At 35.4% G+C, this 15,814-nt stretch overlaps 1 long non-coding RNA gene across 1 annotated transcript in view; it reads left to right on the top strand.

The window, feature by feature from the left end:
* LOC150078839 (uncharacterized) overlaps positions 1 to 15,234 on the top strand; it is a 31,892-nt gene extending 16,658 nt beyond the window's left edge. The window contains exons 2-3 of the long non-coding RNA XR_016547535.1: positions 8,725 to 8,844; positions 15,158 to 15,234. This is a non-coding gene — a long non-coding RNA (uncharacterized LOC150078839). The remainder of the gene's footprint in view (positions 1 to 8,724; positions 8,845 to 15,157) is intronic.
* Positions 15,235 to 15,814: the final 580 nt, after the last annotated feature.

Here is a 15,814-nt window from a genome sequence, read left to right on the forward strand (position 1 = left end):
TCTTTTGTCATGTTGAGTGGCTGACCCCTTCTAAATCTTACCCTACTTATCAGCTGAAGACGTCGATTCTGACAACAATGCTCGAGAGGTAAAACTTACTGACGTTATGCCTATCTCCTCTCTTTTTTGTAATTTTATAATTTTGAAAATTTTTTAAATTGCACGCTTTTGTAATTTTTCCTGCGCATGAGATAAAAAATTGAATAAATAATTCTATTCACATGTTTGTTGAACATTTCTTTTTTGATTCAGTCAATTCAGTGAGCACAGTTGTGAGTGCTGCACAAGCATGGGGGAAATTTTGACTTACATAGAGTTCCACGGAACGCAATCCTTACGTTAATCGGGGAGTGGCTGTATTTGATATTTGGAGAACCAGTATGTTTCAGCGCATTATTCAGAGAACATATTTTTTGAGCCAGATCAAAACAAATTTATTTTACCAAAAAAAAAAATGTTTCTTGTACTTCTAGATATCATTCGAAATAGATATTTTGCAGTATCAGTTCTCTCTTTCTGGTGAATTTTTGAAATGCTCTTGACTGTCAAGTCTGAATAGCAGTGCCATTTTTATTATAAGATTTTTGAAGAGGGAAAAGTTTGCAACAGTATTTTTCTTGAGGCAGCACATTCAGTTGATGTCTAACAGACAATCCAAACAGAAATCCACAGACAGAAAAATCCTAATTAAGCTAATGTTTGAAAGCATACTGTACTAATAAACAATCCTATGGCTATTTTAGTATAAAATATATACATTGACACTGAAATTTAATTTCTAGTGCAGTGTGAACTATAAAAAACTATATAAAACTCCTTTTCCCAAATAATCCTTTTTTTTTCTTCTTCTTTTTTTTTTTTTGTGAAGAGCTCTTTTTCTGTCCAAAATTTCCTGTATTTCTCCTGCTTATGATTATCTGCAGCCTTTCAAAAGTCAAAGGTTGGCAGTTTTGTGGTCAGTGGTCACTTACCAATATGTGACTGATCATGATACCTTACAGACATTGAAAGTCCTTTCCTGTGCCCAGTATTAAAAAACAGATAGGTGTCAAAATTATCACCATGCATTTGGGGCAGATTTCTTTCCCAAAAATGAAAACTAAACAGCACTTTTACTTTCTTTTTGCAACAAATTACAATTACCAGAAATAAAGTTTTGTTTTCTACTGATGTTAAGCTAGTAATTGAGCACACAAGCAGTAAATTACAAATTATCTTGGTTAACTTTTTTTTTATGGTAATTCCAAATATGAAAGATATTGGAACTTCTAGTGCTCCAATACTATGTGTTAGTTAAGATTTAACTATGAATGGGTGTTGACTAGATGAGGCAAATTATTATTATTATTAGCTACATGGTGCAGGGAAGCCTGGGCTTATGCTGCACCGGCCAAAAAAAAAAAAAAAATTCCCCGATTTACCCTGAGAGAGAGAGAGAGTCAAAAGTAGAAGGGAATCACCAAGAAAGAGAAGAATGATGATATCAGGACCCTAGGTGTGCCAAGTCAGATGTGAGCCCCTGTTTTCAGACTAGTTTGGAAGAATGAGGTGGAATTACAGATAATTCAGAAGAATAATGCTCATGAAAATATTATTATTATTAGCTATATGGTGCAAGGAAGCCTGAGGCTTATGCTGCACCAGCCACAAAAAAAAAAAAAAATTCCTGAGTTACCCTAAGAGAGAGAGAGAGAGAGAGAGAGAGGTAAAAGGGGATCACCAAGAAAGAGAAGAATGATGATATCCAGCTCAGGACCCCTGGGTGTACCAATCCCATACTCTCCAGGTGTGCCCCTGGAGTAGAAAAAGGTACAGCATAAGCTGAATGTTTGTGTGATAGGGCATGAGTTTATAAGGGAACATTAATTGACCACCTGCCCTCATTTGAATAGAGTCTTGGAGTTTATGACAGGTTTTGGGGATATTACTCAAAATGATATGTACAAATCACAAAACTGCCTTATATTGTTTCAATGTTGTTCCCACATCTGGGAACAACATTGAAACAATATAGGGCAGTTTTCTGATTTGTACAAAATCAGGAGCTTCTTAGAAGAAAAGCACATAGAGTGAAAGAACCTAGTTTTTCCGATGAAGAAAAAGCAATATTTTTGATATGCTTATGCCAAGAGAAGTTAGAAGTCACAATTATCCCAGTAAAGATATGTGATCTTGTTTAGAAATGTGAGTATTGTTGAAGATGAATATCTCTGACAACACTCAGCAGACTTTTTAAATGTATGTAATCACTTTATCACAATGTAATCACAATTAAATGTGATTGCTTAATCACATTTAATTTAGAAAATACAGTGGAATCTCATTAATACAAAGTTCAAGGGACCTAAATTTTCATGTTTTGTAATAACGAGGTTTGTAGTAACGAGGTTCCCCAAAAGTGTCAAAATTTTACTGTTTTTTTTTGGTACATACTGTATATCTAATAATAAATAATAATAATATCAAAAATAAATTAATAAAATAAAATAAAAACAAAAGCCTTGTCTAACAATACAGTAATAGGAATAACATATTTTTTAAAGATTTTATTTTATTTGTAAGATCAACTAAGAGAAAAGCAATATTAACGGAAATTAAAATATTGTATAGTATATGTTTTGATATACACAATATTTTAGTATCACAGTAAAAGGAATTACAATCATAATATAAAAGGAGACGTAAAAACCATTAACTTTTTAATAAATTAATCTAATTTAAAGAAAGAATCCAATGTTGTTTGCACAGTTTTTGTCCTATATGCATTTTTAACTACAGCACTTCTTCTTCTTCCAGTCACATTAGCTCTCTGAGGAGCTGTTGTGGCCACCAACAAATTCCTTCAACTGCATCAATCGTGTGCTATACAAGCAGCATCACAAAGTGTCATGTCCAGAAGTTCACTGATCCCATCCTTCCACCTAGTTGCAGGTCTTCCTCTGCACCTCTTCCCCTCGGTTTTTCCTTCCATTATATTCTTCAACAGAAAGTTTTCCCTTCTTACTATATGACTAAAAAACTTGAGTTTTCTTTTGTTGATGCTATGAAGAAGAATTTTAGGCCTGCCAATTTTATTCAATACCCACTCATTTGTTCTTCATTTCAAGTAAGAGATACGCAGTATTCTCCTGTAATATCATATTTCAAATGCCTCAAATTTCTTCCTGTCAACTCTTTTCAGATTCCATCCTTCACATCCATAAGTGGCAACTGGAAAAATTAACGAATCAATGATTCTCAGTTTCGTCTTTAGGGGCAGATCATGATCTCTCCATAATTTTATCAGATCAGCGACCAATGTTTTAGCAATTGCCTGTCATCCCTTTACATCGTTTGAACAGTCATTATTTTTATTTATTCTTGACCCTAAGTAATCAAATTCATCAACTTCTTCGATATCTTGCCCATTAACCTTCACTTTACTGGAACCGAGATTATCACCAATCACCATAATTTTAGTTTTACACACATTCAGAAACAATCCGGGAGGCAACTAGAGGGAGTCGGGAGGCAACTAGAGGGAGTAATACTCTTGATCTGATTATCAGTAGTGATTCTTCATGCATTAGGAATCTGCAGATAAATGAACCACTGGGTGGCAGTGATCACAGTGTGCTGAAGTGGGATTTACTCAAGGAGGTAACTACCATCAGAGGTAAAGGGAAGGGTTTTTGCTTTTGTAAAGGAGACTATGCTGGTCTGAGACAGTATTTAAATTCTATACAGTGGGACCAACTGATGATGTTACCAACAGCAAATTCAAAATGGGAAGCATTCAAGGAACTAATCTTGGAAGCTACCAGGCTTTACATACCAACCAAGAAATATTGTTCAAGGTTCAGGCCTAAATGGTTGTCAGATGAACTAATGAGACATATGGCAGAGAAGAAAAATGCATGGGATACATACAAATTAATGGGTGACGTGGAAGCCTATGATAGATATAAGTTGGTCTGTAACCAAGTCACAAAGGAGATTAGGCAGGCAAAGGCAGATTATGAGAAATCCTTGGCAAAGGATGCAAAGAAAAACAGAAAAGAGTTCTTTACCTATTTAAACTCAAGAAGGAAAGGGATGAATCAGATTGGTCCACTGGATGTTGATGGTTCAACAGTTGAGGATCCAGCTCAGGTGGCTAACAATCTAAACGAGTATTTTGCATCTACATTCACACATGAGGAGTTATTCAGGAAGGGGAATGTCGTAGGTGAAGTAAACATTGGCAGTGAGCTAGATGATTTTCTAATAACTGAGAGGAAAGTGGAGGAGAAATTGTTGAGGATAAACATAAAAAAGGCACCCAGGGTGGATGGGATCTATCCAGTTATATTAAAGGAGGCAGCAAAGGAAGTAAGCAAACCCCTAGCCATAATTATGAGAGCTTCTTTGGACTCAGGGGAGGTACCCATGGACTGGAGATGTGCAAATGTAACCCCAATTCACAAAGGAGGATCAAAGGCTGACACAAGTAATTATAGACCTGTTAGTTTAACTTCGGTTCCAGGAAAATTAATGGAGGCACTGGTTAAAGAAGCACTGCAGGATCATCTGGACAAGTATTCAGTTATAGCTCAGACACAGCATGGGTTTGTTAAGGGCAGGTCTTGTCTGACCAATTTGATTGGATACTATGATGTAGTCACAAAAGAACTGGATGCAGCGAATAACTTTGATATTATATATTTGGATCTTAGAAAGGCTTTTGATACTGTTGCGCATGGAAGACTGCTGCACAAATTGGAGAAGTGTGGCATTCGAGGCAAATTGCTGCTATGGATAAAGGGATGGTTGAGTGGCAGAAGACAGAGAGTGGTAATCAATGGACACTGCTCAACGTGGACTAATGTTATTAGTGGAGTTCCTCAGGGTTCAGTGTTGGGTCCATTGTTGTTTTCTGTATTTATAAATGATATTGATGATGGTGTATCAGGCTTAATGTCCAAGTTTGCAGACGATACAAAGGTTGGCAGGGTTGTTAAGGACACTACTGATACTATGCTGCTGCAACAGGATCTGGAAAGGTTGAGCAGATGGGCTGAGAGGTGGCAAATGAAGTTTAACATTGACAAATGTAAAGTACTACATATGGGAAACAGTAACCCCAGATCAACGTATCAACTCTGTGGTACTACGCTGACAGTGGTAGAGAATGAAAAGGACCTGGGGGTAATTGTGCAGGCAGATATGAAGTTCTCTGAGCAGTGCAGACGAGCTGCAAGAGTAGCTCATGGTGTCTTGTCAATGATATACAGGAATTTTTCTAGCAGGGACAGGGATGTGATTATTCCCTTGTATAAGGCATTGGTCAGGCCACACCTTGAGTACTGTATACAGGTCTGGAGGCCTCATTTCAAGAAGGATGTAGAGCTGCTGGAACGAGTACAGAGAAGGGCAACAAGATTAGTGAATGGAACAAAGGGTTGCTCTTACGAAGAAAGGCTTAAGTTTTGCAAATTACAGAGCCTGGAGACTAGGCATCGCCGAGGTGATCTGATAGAGGTGTACAAGGCTTTGAATGGCTTGAGCATGCTCAATGCCGATGGAATTCTTCCTCTTGCTCAGAATAATCACCTGAGAGGGCATAAATTCAAATTGAGGAAGGACGGATGTCAGATAGACGTGCGGAAATTCGCCTTTAGCCAGCGGGCAGTTGGTTTGTGGAATAGACTTCCATCGCTTGTTGTTGAAGTTGATAGCCTAAACAAATTTAAGGCTCAGCTGGACAGGTATTTCGAACGAATTGAGGGGTGAAATGGGAGTAGTGGTTTTTTTTTTTTTTTTCTTTTTTTTTGGCTGATGCTGAATAAGCTTGCTTTCTTGCATCATATGCCTCTACTAATGCTAATCCTTTTTTCTTACTTGCTTCACATACTCTCCCCAGAGTTTCTTTAAGATGATCCTTATTAGCACAGTATCATCTGTATAACAAAGGTTGTTTATCTTCAGTCCTCCAATTTTGATGGCAGTCTCTAAATCTTCCAAAGCTTCACATATAATATCTTCAGCATAAAGATTAAAAAGGTGAGGTGACAAAATACAGCCCTGCCTGACACCGTTACCTATTGTGAAAAAGTCTGTGTTTTCCGTGTTTGTTCTCACAGTTCCTTCCTGTTCCTGGTACAGTAGCTTAAACCGCTGAATTATGTGGATTGGGAAACCCATAATAGTTATCGTGTCCCATAGTTTCTCGTGCATAATTTATAAAACACAAAATGACTGGAACGTTGAATTCTTTGCATTTTTCAATAATCAGTCATAGACTTAAGACCTGATCTCTGGTTCTTCCATCCCTTCTGAAACTTGCTTGCTCTTCTGGCATTTCTTCTTCAAGTTTTCATGAGATTCTGTTTAATATGATTTTAAGAAGAGTCTTGCTAGCATGAGAAATTAGGCTAATAGTCCTGTAATTTGAGCAAATTTTCAGATCTCTTTTTTTTGGTAAGGGGATGAAAATTGATTTCTTCCAATCTGATCCCACTGTCCCGTTTCCCAAATTTTTACAATCATTTTATGAAAAAACTTGGCGCCCTTCACACCTGTAGCTTTAATCAATTCCGGATGGATTTCAACTACAGCACAGATGTTATCAAATGCAATAGTTGTTTCTTTATCAACGTTAGGCAGGCCAACACATTCTCTATTATGTTCAATGCATTTTGGGCATCTTTTTTAGATGGTAGTGTGCGTGCTGCTTCACTTTTGCTGTCGCTGGTAACAAAAACATCGTTTTGTTTGGTATCCAGCAGCTGTTCTGGTGTTGACATTGCAATGGTAGCATCCACCTTCACAAACTCTTCAAATTCGCCAACAAAATCCATATGCTCCTTCAAATTCCTCCATTCCTCACTGTTGCTATTACATTCGTCTGCTGGACCATATTTTTCAATGATGTTCTCTCCAAAGCCACTCTTTCTGAAGCAGTTGATTATTACACTTGATGTAATACTTTTCCAAGCAATAACAAGATTATGGATAGCATCCAAGACATTCCAATTTGGCTGCAAATTGTTCCCTTCTTCTATGTTGCGCATCAAGTACTTTATCAGGCGGGCTCTATATGCTCTCTTGAGGTTATAAATAATGCCTTGATCCAGTGGTTGCATTAAACTGGTGGTATTGGGGGATAAAAACAACAGCCGTATATTTGTAAACTTAAATGTCTCGGCAGAATGTGCTGTACAACGGTCTAAAATTGTCAAAATGTTCCTTTTTTTCTGAAGTCATTCTTCTGTCCAATTTTGATAAAAAAGACTGAAAAATTTTGACCGTAAGCAAGCACTTCTATTGGCCTCATAATCACAGGGAAGTTAGTTAATTGCTTTAAAACATTTTGGCTTGGAAAACTTACCAATCACAAGTGGACATAGTTTTGTACTGCCATCTGAATTGCAGCATAACAGAACAGTGAGTCTTTGTTTACTTAATTTTCCACCATGACAAGACTCTCTCCTTGAACAGCAAATGTTTTGTTTGGCAGCAATTATAAAATAAACCTGTCTCATCAAGATTAAAAATATCCTTTGTCTCGTATTTTTCAAGGATGGACCATACAGAATATAACTAGTCTGTAGCGTTTTCTTTGTCGACTAATCCAGACTCACTGCAAACATTTCCAGTTATTCCTGTCTTTAAATCTTTGGAGCCAGCCACTGCTGCATTTGAAGTTGCTAATCCCATTGAGATAATTTGCCTTTTCTTGCAAAATGGGACCTGATATTGGCAAATTAAATGCATGCATTTGTTGGTACCACTCGAAAAGTTTTGTTTCAAGCTCCTTGTGTTTTGCTCCACAAATTCATTTCCTGTTTTTCATCGCTGCTACAGTGTTGTTCTTCTTCAAGTCTTTTTCAGTATTGTAGATAAAGTAGGTAAAGGGATGTTGCTATTCCTTTGCAATGTCCATTTTGCTTCTTTCCATTCCTATCAGCCTCTTGTATAATTTGTATTATAATTTCCAGGCCTAATTTCTGTCTGTCTATGTTTTGTCGCCATAACACTGCTAGATAAGGTTTAATATAAACAAATTTTAAATTAATTTAAAAACACACATTCTGAAAAAGACATCAGCTCAGATAAAATGGCACAAAGAATAGATTGCTGTATATGATAGCAAAAGACTCTTTGAACTGGGGTAACAATTGCAACTGACCTTATTCCCATGGAGAGCGAGGGAGTGCATGTAAACAACTTAGAAAAACTTTTTATTCTTTTGTTAATTTAACAACTCATCCCTCATCCTTCAGAAAGATGTTTTTCAGAATGCACTTGACGTTGTAGCTATCATAAACTGCTTTTGTTTTCACAAAACTAATTTCTAACAAGTCAGTGCCATCCTTTGGGAAGTAGGGAGCCAGGTGGCTGGGGGCAATAATTGGATCGCTCTGCCAAGATTTGTATTAAACATACAAAATGACAATATTTATTTCTCATGGGGTGAAAAAGAACTTTGTAATACATATTAATCGAATTTTGTAATAAACGAATATATTTACATAGAAAAGCCTAACCTTCCGCAGGGGAATGGTATGTGCTTCATATAAACAAGTACTTTGTATAAACCAAGTTTGTATTAACGAGATTTTACTGTATATATAAAAAGATACTATATAGTATCTTTTGATATGTATTTGCTAAATTAAATTTTACTCTAATCATTTAATTATATTTGACATTATTTTGCATAAGTAATGTTTATTAGATTAATTTAACAATTTTGTTCTACAGGTGATACCTGGTAGTCCTAATAATTCTATTGAAGCAGTTACATGGTGTAATGGACGCCTCTTTAGTGCGGGTATGCATGCCCATGTTGCTGAATATGACTTGATGCAGTTGAAACCAAAGGTAAATAATATTTTCTTTGTTTGTATTAATTTTATTAATCAAATTTCTCTCTCAGGTGAAAAAAAATTTTTTTGTGATCAAAACTGTGAATGCTCTGAAGTTATTTCCTGAATGTCTGTGAGAGTATTGTTTGATCAGCCTGCATATTATGTAATATGATAAACTCGCATTGCAAAAGCTAAAGCTTATTCATGTTATTTCTTTTCCTTTTAAGTATATATGAAGCTGAGTATATATGAAGATGGGAATTATTGCACTACAATCAACTTGTTTTTTTTTTTTTGGTAGTTGGCGCATCGGCTTTTGTGGCCATAATGCATCTCCCAAGGTTTTTGCAGTACTTTGATCCAAGCCCGAGGCGGGATTTGAACCTGCGACCTTTGGGTTGCCAGGCAGGCACTTTACCCACCTGGCTAGCCCAGTCGGCACAATCAACTTGTAATGTTTTGATGCTAGTTATGAGCAAAAAAAAAGTTGTTGCTGAATTTGACTGAAAATTTGGGAAAAATAAAATTGTATACAAGATAGATTACACATAACCTGACACCAGAACAAAAGGAAATTTGGTCTGTGATTTGTGTTGATCTTCTATAAACTTCATTCATTGACCTTCATTACTTCCATTATTTTGCTGGAGATTTGATGTTTCCAGTATTATCCTTCAACCAAGCAACATAGTCAAGATTTGAGGGTAATTTTATTTACTTCCCATGAAAAAGTTTGTGCTAAGAAGTCAAAGTGAAATCCGTTTTGATTGCTGCTTTGATGCAAAAGGGATTATTCATAAGGAGTTTAAATTTCCAGACTTTTGCAAGGGTCTTGATTAATAGATGGTGTGTATTGATGATTTATTGAACATGTGTTTGTAGAGATAGGGAGGTCATAATCACACTATATAAGGCAATTGTAAGACAACACTTGGAATACTATGTTCAATATATACCTTATGTGGAGACAGCACCTAAAAAAAAATTGGAGTTCTTAACAAGGTCCAAAGATGGGCAACTTGCCTGGTGAGATTGATAAAGGGGCATCGATATGAGAATAGACTTTGAATATGTGGAGTACAGAGCTTGGAAACTAGGCACTCTAGAAGAGACTTGATTTAGCTGTATAAGGCTATGAGAGGTAAAAATAAAATGAATGGGATGAAATTTTCACTGTTATAAACGATTCCAGAACTAGGGGCAATAAATTCAAATTATAAGGAGGGAAAGAGGTTTAGACTGGATTGCACAAAGTTTTCTTTTAGCCAGCGAGTAATTAATTACTGGAATAAGTTAACTGCACAGGTAGTTGAGGCAGGAAATTTAGTGGTCAGCTGGATAAATACATATTTCAGGGAATCAAATAGGTAGTTTATTATTTATTTACACATAATTATTATTATTATTTTTTGGCTGGGCCAACAAAAGCCTAGGGTTTTCTTGCACTGCTTGGCTAACACTAATATGGTGCTTACTCATGAATGATTATGACTGGAGATATGAAATTCAGAAACTGGTTTGTGTTGTATAGTAATGTGCACACACACACACACACACACACACACACACACACACACACACACACACACACACACACACACACACACACACACACACACACAACACTGTCTATTCCATGGTTTTTGGCTAAAAGACAAGTTATCGTCTTACCTCATCTATCATATTCACTAGATTTGTTGTCACCAGACTTCTTTCTGTTCCTACAACTCGAAAGTGCCATTAAAGGGCATCATTCTGAGAACATTAACTGCTTCCGTAGCGAGGTGGGCAGGAGCGGCAGTGCGTAGCACACACTTCTTGATTAGACCGGGGTTCGAGCCCGTGACCACCAAATACAGAGGATGCGGAAAGGTCAGGGAATGACCACCGCATATCCTCGGAGCAATATGGCCTTAGTTGCTAATGCTCCTAAAAACCAAATAACAACAACAATGAGAACGTTCCACTTTTCAAGCAGCTGTAGCAGTGTGTATGAACCATTTTCCTAATAATGATTTTGAAAGTTGTGTCAGCAACCTCTATTGAAGCAACATTTCACTGGTGCAGTGAGAGTACTTGAGAAGAGAGGGAGGAAGAAAAAAGCACCATTACTTGGTATTATTATTATTAGCCATATAGTACAAGGGAGCACAGGCTTTTGAAATTAAAAAAATAAATTAATAATAACAAATAACCTGTGTATTCAAAGGGCAGCTGGATAGACACTTCCTCCTTTCAATTTCCCCAAACTTACAGCCCCAACTACCCATAGGTAACTTATTCCAGTAATTAAGTTTTTAATTACTGGAATATATGACATATATATAAATATATGCTCTCTTCAGCCACTGAAAATCTGACAATCAGTTGGTAACATCATCAATTGTTGGTCCCAGCAGACATGCCCTGGTTCTAGTTCATCTGTCCTTATTACAAAAAATGTTATCCATTTCCATGATGATGGAATCTCCCAGTACGACTAAATCCTCTTTCAGAGTAGCATTCACATGACTGTTCTGTTCTGGGATCCCTAATTGAAAGTGCATCACCTGGTAAGTCACTAGGTATTTGAGTTCCCAGTTTTATTTGTCTGAAGGGCAAGCACTCTTTTCTTCAGTGACTCAAATTGATCTAGTACTGCATTAAGTTTCAATTCGAGATTGGTATATATACTCTTTACATTGTGAACAAAGAAAGGAACCATCAGTAGAGTTGTGATTGTTAAGTAGATTGACCTTGAATACATTCCACAGGCTATACAAGTGATGGACCTACAATTCATACGGGAATAGCCTGTGGTCATTTCCCTCTCTCGGATGGAAATGACCACAGGCTATTTTTTTCAAACAGGATCTTGTGACAACCATTATTAAGGCAAGAATAAAACTAACAAAATATTATAGAATTAGCTTTAATCTTTTAATCATAAAAATTTAAGCTCACAAAATATCAGAAAGAGTTAATTAGCAGAATGAGTTTTAGAAAAGGTAAGAATTGAATTTACAATATGTTATACAAAATTACTGAAATTAAATTTATTAAGATATTTAAACAAATTAAGAAAAAACAAAAATTTTTTTCACTAATTTTTTCAGTAATTTCCTCTTGAATATAATCAGAACTAAGTGCTCTACATACTCTCTCTGTAACTGCCAACTCCTCTGTGTGTGTGTGTGTGTGTGTGTGCCTTCCATGATTTTTTTTTAATAAGGTCAGTCCTATAATTTTTGGGACATAGGTTGTGTATATAATTTGGTTTTTGATGGAATGAAGAAATTGTAGGAAAATAGGCCTCCGTAGCCAAGTGGGCAGGAGCGGGAGTGCAGTAGCACACGCTCTTTGAGTAGACCGGGGTTCAAGCCCCTGACTGCTGAATACGGTCGATCTGCCAACCCGCACTGGACCAGCGTGGCAGATTATGGTCCATTTCCCTCAGCATGAATTGTTGAGGAGGCTTCCATCCTGCAGTGGGTTGATAATGGCTGCACTTTACTTTTTTTTTTTTAAGTATGGGTATAATTATGGGAAAGGTATCATTTAATGTTGTTTTGCTATCATTAAAAGTAAGTGCAAACTTTGGGATCTATTATGTTTCTTATTGTCAGCTGCATTAAACCTAGTTGAAATATTAAATGCTTTATAAAATTTTTGTTTTGTTTGTGTTATGCAAATTTTTTCAGTTTCATATACATCATTACATGATGTATATTACATCATGTAGTGATCATAAAGAGTGTGGAATGTGTCACTGTTAATGGAATGGTGAATGACTAAATACTGTATGTTTATATTATAGAAAAAGAATTGTGTAATACTAAAGTATTTAAAATAGGAATGTGTGTTGGCTTTGAGAGCTGTTGAAAATTTTTATTATTGTCAGTGTGGTCAAATTTGGTCAAGCATAAATTGTTGGATATATGCATCACTATTTAAAATATTTTTTTCATATTAGAATTATACCTACTTTTTTCTTATCAGCATTCACAAGATAATGTTTTGCAGAAAAAGGCCAAGGTGGCGTGTGAAGAATTACATAGAAAGATGTAATGTCTTATCAGGAAATTTAGACACTGCCCCGCTACAGTGATCATCTAAATTTTCTTTGAAGAATATTGCTAAAAAGTGCTTACTAAACAGTAACATCCCATTATGTCAAATACCATTTTAACAAAAATTTCTCTATAATGAAAATATTTCTGTCCTGGTCAACTTATAAATACCATTTGAATGAAATAGCTTGCTGAAAAATACAGTGAATTATTTTCAAAGTCTCCCTATGCATAAAATGTACTGGTGTATAGCAAAAGAAAACTTCATTGGAAAATTATGAATATTGTTACTGTGTAGCCCATGTGAATGTTCTTGAAAAAAAATGAAAGTTTTAAAAAATATGGCAAAAGAATTCGTTAGGACATACATTGTTGAATAATGTTTTTTTTTTTTTTTTTTTTTTTTTTTCGCTCCTGCAGTACCCATATTATCAGTTGCACTAATAATAGGGAAAATAAGTTAAACATTAAAGTCTGTATATATAGGTGTACATAGACCTTCAAGGAAAAATAGTACAATTGTGAATGCAATTGTGAATACAATTGTTAATGCCACTTCAACGGTATTGAAATATTACTGAAGACTTACGACAATGATTGGTGATGTGTTCTGCAAATGGAAGTGGACTGGTGGTGAAACCATCATGAAATGACCTAGAAAACCCCTGAAGATGACTTTTTTTTTTTTTTTTTTTCTCTCACATTATTTGCGGGTGAATCCTGCAAAGAATTGTTTGCTTAGAATGCAACTCAATGCCGCAGCACACACAGACTCTCAGTGAGACAAGATGATTGGGACACATCAGCCCCAGTACAGTGTGTAGGACACTGCTTGATATGAGTTACCATTGTCATACAGCCATCCACAAGCTGCTAATCATCCAGACTAATTCCAGACACTATCTAGCTTGGTATAAGGCCTACTATTCTTGAACCATAGACCAGTGGAAAGCTGAATTATGAGTCAAAGTACACGGTCTACCAGTGTGAGATGCCTGAAGAAAGCTATTTGCTACATTGTATAATCCTGAAAATGAAGTTTGGCAGAGGATGGTCTGAGACTGTTTTTCATGGTTTGGCCTGGGACCATTGGTTGTTTTGACAAAGCCACAAATGCTGAGGTCTGTCATCAGCAGGACAGTACTCCATGTCATACTGCTCACATTGTGACAAGACCAGTTTGAGGATATGAATATTGAAAAGTTGGACTGGGTAGCTAGAGCCCTGATCTCAATCTTGTAGAGAATTTTTGGGATGAATTCGGTTTTTGTGTGCGTATGAACGAGAGAAAGAAGAGAGACCGCCTAAAAAACTGAACTGAACTGGTCATTGCTTTGAAGGCTCAATGGTGGAAATTATCGGGTGACATTACAAGAAACTGGTGGAAAGTGTTCAATGGAGACCAGAGGCTGTCATAAAGGTTAAAGGTTTCAGCACAGGTTATTATTTTTCCTGTAAATAAATGTTATTTATGTACATACAGGTATAGCCAGATATTAATGGTAGGACAGTGTATAGTTGATATTGCTCTGGTGAAAATAGACGAAGTATTGCTGTCATTACTTCATATTAAGCAGTTTGTTAAAGCTTTGTATACTTAAAGTGAAGCAATGCAGTTTGTATGCTTAGTGGTTCCAAAATTGTTTGAAGTGAAAGAGAATGGTGGTATATTCATTGAACCACAAGTTAAGAAGATACTATCATCTTAAGATTCTTTTCATTTTTTTCTTTGCTATGCATTCATTTAAGTAATCAAGCCATTTAAACAAAGTAGTAATATCAGAGATGGTATGATGCAGCTGTGATTGGGTGATTACATCTAGTATTTGATTTGAGATGGTTCACAAAATTGAAATACATTTAAATGTTAATTTTTGACAAAATTGCCCTGGTTTATTTTCCTTTGTAACAGTTGTACTCAAATGATTAAGATAAAGAAATCATTTATAAATTAAGATAAAGAAAGAGAATATATCCCTAAAGGAATTTATTTTCTTTCTTTAAGTTTGACAAACTTAATGATAAGAGTATATTATTATTTAAAGCAGATTTGATTTTTTAATTTCTAAAAGAACTAAGGCTGCAATGGAAAACTGTCATTCATAATTTGCATATTCAAAATCACAAATAAACTGCAAGAAACAAAGAAAAGAGAACATTTAAAAAAATTGTTATACAGTGTTGTGATGTTTTTGTTCAAGAATATATTTATGCCTCTCATGTGTATATATATATATATATTTTTTTTTTTTTTTTATTTTTTTTTTTTTCTCCCAGTATTGCTTACCCATAACTTCTGGTCCTGTCTGGTGCATGGCTGTAAATAAACAGTGCACAAATTTAGCAGTAAGTACTTTGAATGACTTTTTTTTTTTTTTTTATTAATAGCTAGCTATAATTATATATTATGAGTTTTTCAGACTTTTAATTGTTTTTTAATAAATTGAGGAACTGGTTTGTATATTGTTTCGCCAGTGTTATGATTAAAATGCTACGGTCTTTAATACTCGTGGCAGTTGAAATTGTGCCTGCAGCAAAATACATAAAGAGAAGATAGTTGATAATTTATTTCATAATTAACCCTGCAATGGCATGCCATGTTGTAACAATGTCTGTGGCAGAGAACCTGACAAGTGACAACTTTCTTTTTAATTTCTGGAAATTGTTTCTGGTTTTTTGAATCTGGCTTGGAGTATACCAGTATTTCATCATTCCCTAATGGATTTTAGCACTTAATTTTATGTAATTTTTTTTTTTAAAAATTAAATATTTAAAAAATTCTGTGTTTTTACTTTTTATTTAAAAAAATTAATTCTGCTGAAATTAAAAAAAAAGGCCTAATATATAAAGATGAAACCATTAGCCCCTTCTATTTTATAGTTTGAAAAAAAAAAACTGTTAAATACACAAAATTAAAATGTGCATACGAGTATA

Source organism: Mastigoproctus giganteus, chromosome 10, assembly GCF_048544385.1.
Source record: "Mastigoproctus giganteus isolate SK-2022 chromosome 10, ASM4854438v1, whole genome shotgun sequence".
NCBI lineage: Eukaryota > Metazoa > Arthropoda > Arachnida > Uropygi > Thelyphonidae > Mastigoproctus > Mastigoproctus giganteus.